Source organism: Lemur catta, chromosome 6 (genome assembly GCF_020740605.2).
Source record: "Lemur catta isolate mLemCat1 chromosome 6, mLemCat1.pri, whole genome shotgun sequence".
Lineage (NCBI taxonomy): Eukaryota > Metazoa > Chordata > Mammalia > Primates > Lemuridae > Lemur > Lemur catta.
In genome coordinates, this window is record NC_059133.1 from 20,469,679 (window position 1) to 20,485,887 (window position 16,209).

At 36.3% G+C, this 16,209-nt stretch overlaps 1 protein-coding gene and 1 long non-coding RNA gene across 7 annotated transcripts in view; one reads left to right on the forward strand and one right to left on the reverse strand.

Moving 5' to 3' along the window:
* Positions 1-16,209, forward strand: part of ANKS1B (ankyrin repeat and sterile alpha motif domain containing 1B) — a 950,573-nt gene that overhangs the window by 371,386 nt on the left and 562,978 nt on the right. The window lies entirely within an intron of this gene.
* LOC123639407 overlaps positions 14,045-16,209 on the reverse strand; it is a 36,918-nt gene continuing 34,753 nt past the window's right edge. The window contains exon 3 of the long non-coding RNA XR_006735718.1: positions 14,045-14,075. This is a non-coding gene — a long non-coding RNA (uncharacterized LOC123639407). The remainder of the gene's footprint in view (positions 14,076-16,209) is intronic.

Consider the following 16,209-nt stretch of genomic DNA (forward strand, 5'->3'; position numbering starts at 1 on the left):
TTGAAACCTAATCCCCAATTAGATAATATTAAGAAGTGGGGCATTTAGGAGATGATTAGGTCATGAGGGCAGAGTTCTCATAAATGAGATTCATTCATTTATAAGAGGCCCACGGGAGCTTGTTTCCCCTTCCAACATGTGAAGGCACAGCAAGAAGTTGGCTGCCTGCAACCTGAAATAGAGTCCTCACCAGAACCCAGTGCTGGCACCCTGGCCTTGGACACTCCAGTTCCAGAGCTGTGAGAAATTCTATTGTTTATAAGCTATCCAGTTTGTGGTATTTTGCTATAGTAGCCAGAACAGACTAGGACATTCCAATTGTCTTTAGATTCTTCTGGTCCCATCCAGACATCATCACCTACTTAAAATCCCATCCTAAATAAATTTCAACAAAATGAAATGACTTTAGGCCACATTCTTTTGTAGCTAAGAAGGGGCCATAGCAGAAAGAAACAAAGAGGCTATAAAAGTAAAGAAAAAAAAAAAGAGAAAGGTTAGACTTGTGGTCCCCAACCCTTGTGCCATGGCCTGGTATTGGTCCGTGGCCTGTTAGGAACCAGGCTGTGCATCACTGCCCGAGCTCCACGTGTCCCCCCATCCATGGGAAAAATTGTCCTCCATGAAACAGGTCCCTGGTGCCAAAAAGATTGGGGACCACTGGGTTAAAGGATCAGTGCTCTCAAGAGACTAAAGGAGATGATTTGAAGAAAGATGAACCGTTTCTGAATACCTGCCCATGTTGGATTTTGTTTAGATAAGGCTCTAACTCAACCTGAAGGGAATAAGTATTTTGGATATTCTTCTGAGCCTATGTGTGCTTAATTAGCTAATAATAAAGTAGCTTAGTAATAAACCATACCATCTCTCTGCCATTATTAAGACTTTAGAACTGGGGTTACATAAAATTCTTGCCAAATCTAGAATAACATTTTCTGGGCACTGTGGGGTTATAGAGTACATATGCTAAATTTTAAAATTAGAAATGAGAGTGGGTATGTAAAAAGCAGAGGCATATAACTCGGAAAGAGTACAGAATATTGTATTGGGTTGAAGCAAAAATAGACAAAGAATAAAAAGATCTTCAAACAGATAGTCTTTAAAAAATATTTGTATTATTGAATATTGAGCCATTTATTTCTACTGAGTATGTGTTTCATGTATTTCTTATAAAAATTCTATCAGATAGGATTTTTGTTTTTCTTTAATTTTACTGATTGGGCCTGAGGCTTAGAGAGGTTGAATACTTTTCTCAGTGTTACAGTCACTGACTGGAAGAACTCTGATCTCCTAACTCCAATAGCCTTCCTATTAATGCTAATTAGCTCATTAGGGAAAAAATAATGAAGATGGTATATTGATGTTCTAGAGGGATGAAGCTTGAGAGGAGAATAATAGATTGGATAAAGGAAGAAGAGCAGAAACATATATGGCCAAAATTTGTAGCACAAAGGAAGGAAGCAAAGACTATATCCAGTAATTTTGAGACTTGAAACAAAAACTGATGAGAAGGCTAAAAACAGAAAGATAATAATAATAGAAAATAATATCAGGTGAAACAAAGAACAATATGAAAAAGAAAAAAAATTGAGAAAGAAGTCAGTGGGACCCAACAATCGACCAGTAGTCCTTGACAAATACGAATTTCCTGGGAAGCTTTTTTAAAAAATACCTGGACTCCAGCCCTGACCAATTAAATCAGTCTGTCTAAGGGAAAATATTTTTAATGAGACATGCCTGGAAAAGCTATGGCTAGTTTGTGAAAGTCATGGAATCATAAGCAACCTTTTATTTGTGAGCGGCTTTTTCTAAGAATTTAATTCCAACCTTTCTTCCGTCACATGCCCTCTGTGTTACCTTTCTGATCCTCTGTCAGCAAAGTGAGAATGGTACTTGCCTTGCCTAGTTTTCAGGGATGTAGTCAGTTCAAACCAGGTGAAATGTGCCAAGGTGCTGTGTAAACTGTAAAGCCCTGTAGTGACTCACCTCGTTTTTTGTTTTTGTATTTGTTTTTGTTTTTGTTTTTGAGACAAAGTCTGGCTCTTTTGCCCTGGCTAGAGTGCCGTGGCATCACCCTAGCTCACAGCAACCTCAAACTCCTGGGCTCATGCAATCCTACTGCCTCAGCCTCCCGGGTAGCTGGGACTGCAGGCATGCACCACCATGCCCGGCTAATTTTTCTATATATATTTAGTTGTCCAGCTAATTTCTTTCTATTTTTTTAGTAGAGATGGGGTCTCACTCTTGCTCAGGCTGGTCTCGAACTCCTGACCTCGAGTGATCCATCCGCCTCGGCCTACCAGAGTGCTATGATTATAGGCTTGAGCCACCGCGCCTGGCCACACCATGTTATATCATGGTGATGTCTGCCCTCATGTGAATTAAGATCTTTGAGTGACAATGATCTCACTCTCTCTGTCTCATCCACAAGTGGCTCTGATGATGGCAACTTTTAGAAAATGTATATGAGAACCCTTTTAAGTTCCCTAAGTCATTTGAACCTTCTTAAGATGAAATTGATTAAATATAGAGTGATCCCCACCTCCAGCATCTCATTCCTTACAGGCATCTGCACAAGAGAGCCACATGAAGTACAAGCCCCTGAAACTGGGAATATGAGAGAAATCAATGAAGATAAATGGCATGGTGCTGGGTCAGGCTGACCTCATGTAGGGGAGGGAAAAGCCAGAATCCAGAAAGCATCCACTATGAACTGTACCTTCCATTAATGATTAAAATCCTCATCAATTCATATAGTGTTCATGCCAATCATATGTCAGTGAAATGGTATTCATCCTCATTTCTTTTCATTTGATGAAATCCTGGCTGAATTTATCCACTAGGAATAATAGGGCATTATTTGTAACTGACTCGACATGCAAAGGAATTATTTTCATTTCCTTTTCTAAGCATGAGATGCAATTTTGTATATTTTGTGCTTATATTGCCATTGATAGCAACAGACTTTATTAATATTGTGTTTTTCTTTTGTGTTATTCAGGTTTTTCTCTTCCACATGCATAAAAATCTCAGTAGATGCCATTGTTTGGAATGTCTTTTTCCCTAGAGCATCTCTAGACAGTCTGAATAAGAATGCATTGATGAAAACATTCTCTGGGAAAAAGTCCCTTGAAAAATAAAATGTTCATAAAGTAGAGTTGGCATTGTTCCTTTAAATATCTTAAGTGGCAGACTAGAATTTGAAATATAATCTATCCCTCCTATTAGGTCACTTGTTATTGACTTGCATGAGGAAGGTTGAAAGTCTCCAATTAGCTCTGCCCCTAAATTTAAGGGAACCTATTTGACTACACAGGGCATAGTATACCCGGTATATGAATCTGAAGCTAATCATCTCAACTTCCTAATCTCGCCTGTTCTAAAATTCTGGAATTTAACTGTGAAAGTACCACAGAGCACATCATTACCCTGTTTATTTATTCACTGATTCAAGAAACATAGTTGAGTGCCAACCATATGATGGGTATTTTTGTTTTTGTGTTTTGAGTATGACAATGACTAAGATATGGATTCTGCCCTAAAAGAACCTTTAGTCAATCGAGGGATGCTATGCTCTAAACAGACAACTTTTAGAATTTCACACAAGGCTGGAGTTCATTGACTGAATGACCCGGAAGTCATCCTCGGACCTCTTCTCTTCTAAATCTACATTTACTTTCCACATATTCTCATCCAGTTCAAGAGCTTCAAAACAGACATCTATATGCTGATTACTCCTAAATTTCTGTCTCCAGCCCTGACCACTTCCCTGGACTTCAGGCTCATACCCAGCCAATGCTCTAAATCTCAGTGGGCTGTCTTAAGCTTAGCATGTATAGCACTAAGCTTTTTACTTCAGTGAATGGCAGCTTAGGCTAAAGAACTCGACCCCATCCTTGCATCCTGCATTTCTCTCACACCTCGCATCCCACCCATCAGGCCAGCAGTTCTCAAAATGTGGTTCGGGACCCCTTGGCAGCCTCCAAAACCTTTTCAGAAGATCTGTGAGGTCAAAACTATTTTCATTATAATGCAAAGATATTTTGCCTTTTCCCACTTGCATTTGAAAATTAGTGCTAAATGGAGTTTTTCAGACGCTATATGGTATGTGATGACATCATAGCTCTGATGGCTAATGAAATGTATACACTTGTGTATTCTTATGTTTAAAAAGTACCCGTTTTAATTTTTAATATATTAAATATTAACAGATATGAATCTCACGACTAAAACTCTTTAGTGTTCTTAATAATTTTTAAGGGCATGAAGGGATCTTGAGACCAAAAAGTTTTAAAAATCGGTCTTCTAGCTTTTCTTTAAAAATATATCTTGAATCAGGCCTCTCTTACCATCTCTCTTCTATCACTCACATATAAGCTATTAACATCTCTTGCCGGGACTTTTGAAAAAGCCTTCCGCCTTGTTTCCTGGCATTGAACAGAAAATTGTTGTCATTTTGTAACTCAGCAGCTATTCATCTAAATCAGATTGTGAGGTTCAACTGTTCAAGCTTCCAGAGGAAAGGTGTACAACACCCTTTATAATCTGACTGTTTAAGATCTTAGCCTATCTCCTATCATAATCCACCTAGCTCATTTTCCTCCAGCCATGTTATCTTCCTTGTGTTACACTTAGATAAATCAAACGACTCCTGCCTTAGGTTCTTTATACTTATTGCCTTGTCTGGAATGCCCTTCTCCCAGAGACTTAATACAGCTCATTATCATCCTTCCTTCAGATCCTCACTCAAATGCTTCCTTATAGGAGATGCCTTCTTTGACCATTGAATATAAAGTAGCTACCTCTTCACTCTCTATCCCCCTTATGCTATTTTCCTTTATAGCATTTTTCACTCTTGAATTAACATTGTGTGTTGATTTGGTGTCTTTCTTACCAACTTAAATGGATGTTCCATGACAATAGGAATTTCTCTTCCTTCCTCCTTCCCTTTCCTATGTCCCACCCTCCCTCCTTTCTTCCTTCCTTTTTTAAAAATTAATGCTCAAGCCCAACATCTAGAACCATGCCTGGTACATAATTGGTGCTCAATAAGTATTATTTGAATTAATTAACTGAGTATAGTTGGGGAAAGGGCAATGAAGACTATTCTAGGAAGGGAGGGGATCGAGGCAAAACTTGAGGGGCATCCTGGCTTTATAACAACCCAGGGAACTAATCCACTCCTGTGAGAACTAGTCTAGTCTCCCCAGAGCGAGAAGTCATTCCTTACCATTGAGAACAGCACCAAGCCATTTATGAGGGATCCTCCCCCGTGACCCAAACCCCTCCCATTAGCCCCCATCTCCCTACCCGTGCAACCTTGGGGATCAGATTTCAACATGAGTTTTGGTGGGGATGAGCAAACCATATTCAAACCATAGCAGGCAGATATACAGTCCAGGGAGCAGGATACGATGAATAAGGTATTTATAATCTTTTGACTTAAGTGCTATGCTAAATTCATCATAGTACATTCTAATAATCAGGAAGTCCCAAGCAGATATTCTATCCTTCTTCTCTTAATTGTAATGTCCTAATATCTATGGAGTACTCATTCTATAAATGATGTTCTTGGAGAAAATGTTCTCAATATATTGGGGACATACAGGGTTAAACAATGTCTTTGCTGAATGATTTTTCATAGCTTTCCCCCACTACCACTCCTGTATACCCATTAATATATTTTACAACTAGTGATCCATAAAACGTAATTTGGGAAACATGGTCTAGGGCATTTCATAGACTGTTTTTATAGCTGAGCCTAGCAATTCCATTCTGGTTTGATTTTTCCATTCATCTTGCACAAATACTGTTGAGAAAGGGAGCACCCTGACACAGAAATAAATGTGTCATTTATTTAGTATGTCACAGAGTGGTAGCTATGCATTGTCTACTTTAGTACTCGGAGCAGCAATGTGAGATTAAGAGGAACATTTGGATTCCCATCTTATGAATGAGGAAAGGTAACATAAGTATCTGTATATTACGCCATGTTAAAAAACAAGTTTTAAATCAGTGGTGCTAAATGTCTAAAACTGGAAAAAAGTAATTAGAAGGACGTATAATTTTCTGTATAAGACAATATTATTTTAGCATCATCCTATTTTACATTAATTGAACTCACTTCAATAAGTTTTTTTTAAGCACTGTATTAGACATGCTGAGGAATAAAAAAATTTCACAATTGTTTGGGTTTAGGAGACAAATTGACCACACTGCTTTCTTTCTCTCACAGATTCAATTCAGAACCAATTGAGAGATGGGTTCTTTGACTCCTTCCCTCTCTTCCTCCCTTCTTCCCTCCTTCCTTCTTTCCTTTTTTTTTTTTTTAATGAAATGCTTAATCCCAACACCTAGAACAATGACTGGTACATAATTGGTGCTCAGTAACTATTATTTGAAGGGACAAATTGAAATCAAACACCATACTTCTTATTATTACTGATAGAACTGTTTGGACAATATGATTCTAGCTAAGAGGCTGAAAGTTCTTGCCGTAACTTCATCCTTGAATCAGACACACATCCCCACCAGTCACTGGCATAGATAGACAACCTGCATAGTGATTTTACCATAGAAGAGCAGAAAACATATTCATTATACTGACCTGCTGGCTCTGAAGAGGAGAAACCCAGAGGAGGCAGTGATGAGCATGCTTAGTTCTTTCTGCAAAGTCATTTTATAGCTGAGTAACTCTAATTCCTTAGGGGACAAATGAATAAAGGGTGGGAGAATAAGCCAAAAATGTTACTTTCATAGAATTCCCTTCTTGTGGAGACACAAAGCCAGAGAACAGAAGTTTAGCCCCACAATAAGCTAATAACATATATTTCATTTGGTCAAGTAACCTAGAGTGTTTGAAAGATGAGACTCACTACACTTACTTGCCCGACACCAAAATCATCATCTGCTTCCAAAAGTATGTTCTTCCTTCCTTATATCAACTAACTGCATTGCTATCTACTCAGTTACATAAGCCAGAGATCTGAGTTTCCCTAGACTCCTCCCTTTCCCTCTCTCTCTGTACCTTGTTAGCCACCAAAGCATGTCAATTCTGTTTCCTAAGTATCTCCCAAAGCTTTCTTCTTCTCCCACTTCCACCATAATTGTCTTAATTCTTTTGAGCAAATTACTAAAATAGCTGCCACAATGGTTCCCTTGCTGTTATTCTCATCTGCTTCTCATTTATCTTCTACGTTTCTCACAGAGTGATCTTCATGTTTTTTTAACTGTTATTATTTTATATTTTGAAACAATCACAAAGTCACAGTGAAGTTGGAAATACAACACAAAGGTCTTATTTTCCTACAACTATTTGTAAGTTGCCAACCTGATGCCCCATCAGCTCCCAGTACTCGGACATGTTATTTCTTACAAATAAAGACATTTATCTATAACTAGAAAACAACCATCAAAATCAGATCATTAATTTTGATATATTACTACCATTTACTCTTAAGACTCCATTCAAATTTCACCAGTTGTCCTCCTAATATCTTTTATGGTTAAAGTATCTAATTCAGAATCATACATTGCATGTAATTGTCATTTCTCTTTAATTTCCTTCAATATGGACCAATTCCTCAGTCTTAACTTTTAAAATCATCACACATTTGAACATCACAGGTCATCTATAGTGTAGAATGTTCCCCAATTTGGGTTTGTCTCATGTTTCCTCATAATTAGATTCAGGGTGTGCATCTTTGTCAGAAAGGAGCAGAAGTTACTCTGTCTTTTTCTTATTGCATCCTGTTGGGTAGGACATGCTTTTGATTTGTCATAATGAGTTTTCATAATGTTCATCTTGATCACTTGAGTAAGGTGATGTCTTTCAGACTTCTCTACTGTAAAATTACTCTTTCTCTCCTGAAATTTTTAAGTATTTGTGGGGGTATACTTTGAAACTACATTAATATCCCATTTTTCATAAACATTCCATTTATTCATTTCTTTATTTATATCTGCAGATACATGGTTTCTTATTTTATTCAATGAGTTATACTCCACTACTATCATTATTTCTTTTCATACTTAAATTATTCAGAGTTTTTCCAAAGGGAGCCCTCCTGTGTTCCTTTAAATTATCTCTGTCATTCTTTGAGCACTTCCTTGCTTAGAACATCAAGATATTCTAGGTTTATCTCTTATATACTTTTCCAATCCTAAATATGGAATCAGCCATTTCCCCAAGAAGTTTTATTTTCTTTTAGTGTAAAATGGTAGTTAGATGCCAGTATTTTGGCACTAAGTATACTCATTTGTATTGGGATGTTACTGTTCCCAGGCTCCCTCAGTGGTCAGGGCTGGGCAATATTTGTATATAGGCACAGTATGTATATGCATGTGTGTATTTGGGAGTGGGTGTGTATACACAAATACACACACACTGACATCTATATTTCTATGTCCACATATGTTGAGAACTGTGAGTTCACAGAGATAATGTGATTTCACTCTAAACATGGCAGAATTCATTTCCATATTTGTAATTCTATTCTCTGACAGTTAGAAACCTGGCTTCCATTATCCATAGTGTATTGAGTTATTTCATCAGGTCCTTACTCCCATTTAAGGTTATCCCCAAATGTGGATGCTGGCTTCATCCCAATTAGGCTCCAACACCCCATACCAGCACCCACCAATGGACGCCATCTTCACCCTGCTCAGGGTTAGACACACCACACAGTCCTCCATCCTCCTCACCTTGTATGTGCTCCAACTCCCTACTCCAGGAAGACCCCTGGTGCATCCCCTCCTCACCCTTACAGTGCTTTGACTCTCCACTCTGGCTGCCCTCCACATGTGGACACCCTCCTTATACCACCAGTGTGAAGATACCCTCCTTACCTTGCTGGGGCTCTGTCTCCCAGTGCCAGATTTCTTCCCCTGCATGGAGAGTACTCTTCTTAAACTGTCAACCTGGTCATGTTATTCACTTTTATAAAACCCTTCAGGGTTTATTACCTTCATGACAACATCCACACTTCTTACTGAGTAAGGCATAGAAGTCCCTTCATGTTCTGGCACTGGACTCCTGTTTATGACCACCATCCCCAACATGCAGTCATACGAAATTCCTGCAACTCTCCAAAGGAAACTTGTTCTCTCACACTCTCTGATATAGTCTAGAGTGCATGTCCCTCTTTCTCTACCTGGTTAACTTCCGTTCTTCCTTCAGGAGAGGATCTGGGCATCAGCTAGTGTAACCTTTCCTACCTCATCTCCAATGAGATGCCCTTGTCCATCCATCCATTTTACTCTTATTTGCTGAGTGTGTCCCATATACCAGGCTTCATGGTAGGTACAGGGAATATACCAGTGAGCAACACAAAAGAAGACCCTGTCTTCAAGGAGCTTCTGTTCCAGAGAAGGTATATAATCAATGATCAAGTAAACAATAAATAATGAATATAACTTCAGATTGTGATAAGTGCTATGAATTAACTAAACAAAGCAAAACAATATTTGGAAGAGGAGCCAGTCCTTTAGATCAGAAAAAACCTCTATGAAGAGGTAGTATTTGAACTGGAACATGAATAAAGAGGAATGACCAGTCATGCAAAGAGTCAGGGGGAGAATGACCCAAAAGGTAATTGCAATACAAGGACCCTGATGAAGACGTGAACTTGTAATAGAGGAACAGACAGAAGGCAAGCGTGATGCAGCACAGTATGAGGGCTATGAGACATAATTATCTGGAAGAACACACATAATGATAAGGAAGCATAGCAGAAGGACTAGAAACCCTTATAGCTAACTATTTACATGACCTCCAGAAGGTATCTCAAACTTTATATACCCCAAACAGATCTTTGACCCTTGCTCAGCAACCCAGCAACACCAAAACAAACACAACAAAAAATACTGTATTTTGCCCAGATCTTCCATATAATTTTTATATGTGTATTGTAAGAGTCTATTTTTACATCACAAAAGATAGGACAATTTTAGAAAAGTATATTAATTGCATTACTATTTATAAAAACAGGAATTGCAAATGATCCCCCACTAGTCTATGAAATTTATCTTCTTTGATTCTTGGTGTTTAAGTAAAGAAGTTGACCATGAATATTTGCTGAATGGACATAGGAGTAATTGTCATAATTTGACATGAATCCTTAGAAGAGTTGTTTGAGACATCAAGCCATAAATGCTAAATTCAATCACATCAAGTACCAAACCATATTACTATTTTGTTTAAGATTATTTTTGTCTCAAATATTTCTTGAACATCAAAGATACTCTTAAACCCTTTTCCATTTTCTATTGGATTCCATAAAAAAATATAACAAAGATATCAACACAGATAGCTACATAATAATTGCAATTATACATGAAATAATAAAGAGGATCATTAAGTTAGTGAAAATATGTGAAGGAAAAGACTATTTCAAATAAGTTAAATTATATAAACAGACATTAGGCAATGCACTCTAATGAAATATTGACAGTGATTAATAACAGCTCTAAGAGAGACATTTTCTTATCTTCTCATCCTTACACTTCCTCTTTCTCCCTTCTGTCACAAGAGTCACAAATGATTAGCTCAGCAATCATTTCTCTATTAACTAGCAAAACGTATGAAAAGATAGAGACACTGACTGTCAATATTTCAAACTTAATCTTAGAGACACTAGCATTTACTTAACACAAAAACTGTGAAAGTATTACCAAAGGAAAACATAAATAGCCTTGACTACATAAAAGTTGTTACATTGCATCGAAAAAATCTCAATTAAAATAGATAGCAGACTAATAAATTGTTTCATTTATTTTCAGGTAAATTAGAAAAAAAGCCTGCTAGAGAAATTAAATAAATCAATTCATAATCTTAATTTAACAATATACATTCATGGTTCCCAATCTTATCAGGGCCCTTAACACGACTCAGCAGACCTGAATTTCTCTAGTCAGCTTGCATGCCAACTTTCTCAGTGACTCCTTAAGTTTTCTCAGATGCCCAATTTTCCTCCTAGCCTATTATGTATAGCTTAGCCCTTACTTCACAGGGAAATTGGAAGTCATCAGTGGAGGAATTACTGCAATACTTTGCCAAAATCTTTTTAAAACCTCCATGAACCCATACTTTCTTCTCTCATCCTATTAAAATGGAGTTCTTCCTCGACCTCTCTAAAACCAAACTTCCCACATATTCTCTAAATTCCACCCCATGCCTTCTCCTCAATTCCTTTTGTTCCCGTCCCTTTAACATCTATCACCTCATTTCCATCAGCATTTCAATGTGCTCAAGTCAAGGCCATCATAAAAAAAAATATCTCCCTTAGCTATACCAATTTTCTTCCATTTCACAAACTTCTGGAAAGATGTGGCCACACTTGCTCTGCTCCTCATTTTTGTATTCCAAACGCACCCAGCCACCTTTTCATGCCTTACGTGTGCTGTCTGTATTTTTTCCTGCCTCAGGATCACAGCAGCTGATGTTCCCTCTGATTTGGATGCTTCATTGCAACCCATTCACATTGCTTCCACCTGTGTTAATTTCTACATCTCCTTCAGGTGGCAGCTGAAATGTCATTTCCTTAAAATCTTTCCTTACATCCCAAATTGAGTTAGATCCCTGGCTATATGTCTTCCTAGCATCTTCTACTTCTTCATAGAACTTTTCGCTTCTCCATTCCAGATCTACCTTTTTCACTAGAATATGAGGTCCTTGAGGGAAAGAACGGTGTCTGTCTTGAGCCCTCGTTCCTCCAAATGAGAGATAGGTGGGTTGTTTAGAAAGTTTTACCAGGGCCTTTGCCACTTATTTCCTATTAGAGACCTCTCTGGAGGTTTCTACTTAAAGCAATCATTGAAATTTCCAGGGCAGCTGTCTTAAACATTGATAAAGTAAGCCTGGGCTGTATTGTATTGTGTAGTGCTGGTTATTTAACCTGGTAAGCGGAGGTGGTGGCAGAGCCACGCATGAGCCGTCCCAGCAGAGGAATTTTGTTGTGCTGATTCTTCTCTGTGTTTGGTGAAGCCACTGCACCTTGGTATGTTTACATCCAGCTTTATGTTTTGCTTGGTTTTTGTTCCAAACCAAAATATGTCTGATGACTAGCTTCTGTCTTGAAAGCTGCTATTTGGTATTTCCGGTTTATGCTTCTAACCACCTCCTAACTTTCTGCTTGTGTAAAGCCACCCCAGAGGCTTTACCTCCTAATGCCGTGCTTTCCAAAACAGCTTATCACAATTAATCGCAGTATACGTTCTCTTCTTTTTCCCTAGCTCTGTGCTCCCTCATTGCTTTAAGCCCTTATTCCTCCAAATCAGAGATGGTGGACACTGTTTAGAGACGTTTTACCAGGGCCTTTGCCACTTATTTCCCGTTAGAGACCCCCCTGAATGTTTCTACTTAAAGCAGTCACTGAAATTTCCAGGGCAGTTGTCTTAAACACTGATAAAATAAGTCTGTTTGAGTACTGTATTTTCTTAGAAACCTACTGAGTTCTTCTCTTCCTTCAACCCTCACCTCTGCAAGTTACAATGTATCGGGGAGGTTCTGCCAGAGTTTTCTCTATTTAATTTGGTGATTCTACCATTTATTTGGAGGACTGTGTTATGATTTAATTCATCAATGTCTTCTTTCAGCTAGGTCCTATTTATGCTAAATCTTACAGTAAGGGAAGAAAATAAATATTTATCACTGCTTTATTCTAAGTTAGGCATTATCATAGTGTTTCATTTATATTATCTCAATTAATCCAGACAATAATTCTATGGGGAAACTTATATAATCCTCATTTTACAGATGTGAGTACTAAACTGTAAATACTGACAATTATGATCTGAATTCACTTCTACCTTGCTCCAAATACCATTCTGTCTCCCAAATGTGTATCAGTAAGTTTTACTCATAGGAACTAGTAGGAAACATAAAGATGCTCTTTAATTTAGGATACCAGTGAATTAAGTGTTGGCTCAATTTGCTTACTGAGGTAATTTGTTTCATCTGAAGATGAAGAAAGGAATTTTACAGACCATTTCAGAATTTAATGATTTTGTTTCTTTAAAGGAAATCCAAACAAAATTTATATATAAATCATGCCAATTCTTGATTATTTAGAAATTGATTACTCAGTTTATGGTTGTTGTTTTTTTTAACATTTGCTTTATGTCTTTACATCCCTTCCTATCAGCCTTTTGAATATTCCTTTGCCAGAGATGGGTCAGGGAGAAAAGAAAAACTTCAATTAATGGGCATTTTGATAACTTTTTTCCTACTTAGCAAGAAAGAATTTGAAATTGTTAGTTAAAATTAATTGTAATACTTATCTTTTAAAAAATTATCCCTATTGTAGCATGACATAAATTCTTATGATACTGATTACATTTTACTCCAAGGGAAGTTCTGTATACTAATTCTTAAAACTTCATGTCATCTTAAATTTATCCACATAAGTACTTATATTGTCACATCTTTCTGGTTTAAACCCTAACTTTCTTCTACGTACTATTTCATTTCTTACTTGGTGATAACCCTCATGGCAATTGCTTCTACAAATACTCTGGGGAAAATATTCCTTTAAACTATCATTTTTTTACTTACAAAAAAAAAGCCCTGTAATTTCTGTTATATAGGAAGACATTTTGGATAATTATAGCAAAAAGGGAGCATAGTACAATGGAAAGTGTATTCATGTCTTTGAAGCATTGAGAGAACTGGATTCTAAAACTGTCAGAAAGTTACTGAGTATCTTTGCAAAGTTTCAATTTTTCCATCTGTAAAATGTGGTAAATGATACTTACGCTGTGTTGTGGGATTTACATGGAAAAAATACGTAGGATACTTGGCACAGCATGGATTTAATAGATGCTATTATTAAGGAAATGGCTTAAATTAAGAATTAGAAAGCAGAATGGCCTTTGATAGGTTAAAAAGCAACGCACGCTTTTATTTGTAAATGTTTTCTTTCACATACACAGTGATATGAGCTTCCTATTTTGGCTGCTGAGAACATATCTTCTGTAAATCATTACATAATTATTTCCTGCTGTTCTTAAACTGAAACTGAAAAAAAAAACCGACTCAAATTACTTACCTCAGGAATAAAACGGGGATATCACTACATAACCTGCAGATATCAAAAGGATAATAAAAGAATATTATAAACCATTCTACACACATAAATTTGATAACTTAGTTTAAATAGATCAATTCTTCTCAAAACAAACTACCATAATTCACCTGATATGAAATAGATAATGTAAATATCCTTACAACTATCAAGGAGATTGAATTCATAATCTAAAATCCTTTTTAAAAAGAAGTCTCCAAGCCCACATGGTTTTGCTGGAGAATTATAACAAAAGTTTAAAGAATCAACACTAGTTCTAAATAATCTTGTTTTAAAAACAGAAGAGGAGTGAATATTTCCCAATTCATTTTATGAAGCTAATATTCCCGATTTCAAAACACAGACAGAGCTCACATGCACACACACACACACACTATAGAACAATATTCCTCATGAATATAGACAAAAAATTTCTTAATAAAATAGTAGCAAATATTAATAAAATTAAGCAATACATAAAGAGAATTATATATTATTACCAAGTGAAGTTTATTTCAGGGATGTAAGACAGGTTCAATATTTGAAAATTAATAAAGAAAATCCACATAATCCTATCAATTGGTGCAGAGAAAGCATTCAACAAAATTCAACACTCATTGAATTAAAAAAAAGACTTCTCTGAAGAATAGAAATAGAGGGGAACTTCCTCAACTTGATAAAGAGCACCTATAAAAATCTATAGCAAACATTATACTTAATGGTAAAAATCTGAATACTTTCTAAGATTGGGAACAAGGCAAGGATGTCCACTCTCCTCACCATTATTATTCAACATAGTGCTAGAAGTTCTAGCCTGTGCAATAAGGAAAAACTAAAGGAAATAAAAGGCATACAGATTGGAAAGGAGGAAATGAAACTTCCTATTTATAGATGACATAATTGTCTGTGTAGAAATCCCAAGGAATCTACAAATTCCTCCTACTACTAATGAATTTAACAAGGTCACAAGATGCAGGTTAACATAAAAAATCAATTTTATTTCCATGAACTAGCAAAGAACAGGTGGGCACATAAATTAATACAACATGATCTATAGTCACAAACACACACACAAATGAAATAATTAGATTTAAATATGACACTTTTACTCTGCTCCCTCATATTATTTTTGATGTCAAAATTTATATAGTTTTGTAATTTGTATCTCCTGACAATTTTAGCTATAGTTGTTTTAATAGACTTATCTATTAACCATTATACTAGAAATAAAATTACTTTATACATCACCATTCAGTCCAGAATATTCTGAATATGACTGTGTATTATTTATAACATTGTTGAGTTTTGTGATTTTGTATGTTTGATGTTACTAATTAGTGGCCTTTTGATACAGCTTAAAGAAATCCCTTTAGTAATTTCTGTAAGGCAGTCCTGGTGATTATGAACTCCCTTAGCTTTTGTTTGTCTGGGAAAGTTATTATTTCTCCCTTATTTCTGAAGGACAGCTTAACCAGGTATTCTTGGTTGGAAATTTTTTTTCCTTCAGCACTTTGAATACATCATCCTACTCTTTCCTAGCCTGCAGGGTTTCTGCTACTAAATCTGCTTATAGTTGTATTGAGACTCCCCTGTATGTGATATGTTTCTTATGTCTTGCTTTCAGAATTTTTTTCTTTCTATTTGATTTTTGGTAGTTTGATTATTATGTGCCTTGATGAACTCCTCTTTAACATGTACAGAACTTATATACCTAAAGAAGTGAAAAGGCATACCTGTTATGGATTAGAAGACTCAATATAGCAAAGATAAAAATTGTCCCCAAATTGATATTCAATTTTAATGTAATTCCTATCAGAATCTCAGCAATATTTTTTTGAAGATATAGAAAAGATTATTCTAATATTTACATAGAAATGCAAAAGAACTAATTAAAACAATTTTGAAAGAGAAAAATGAAGTGAGGAAAATCAGTTTATCCAATTTCAAGATTTATTTTATAGCTGTAGTACTTAAGATGGCATGGTATTATTAACAAAGGGATAGACACATAGATAAATGGAACGGAAGAGAGAATCCAGAAATATACTCACACAAATAAACCCAACTGATATTTGATTAAGGTACAAAAACAATTCAGTGGAGGAAAGATAGACTGGCACTGGAAAAGTTGTACCCACATAGGCAAAAAAAA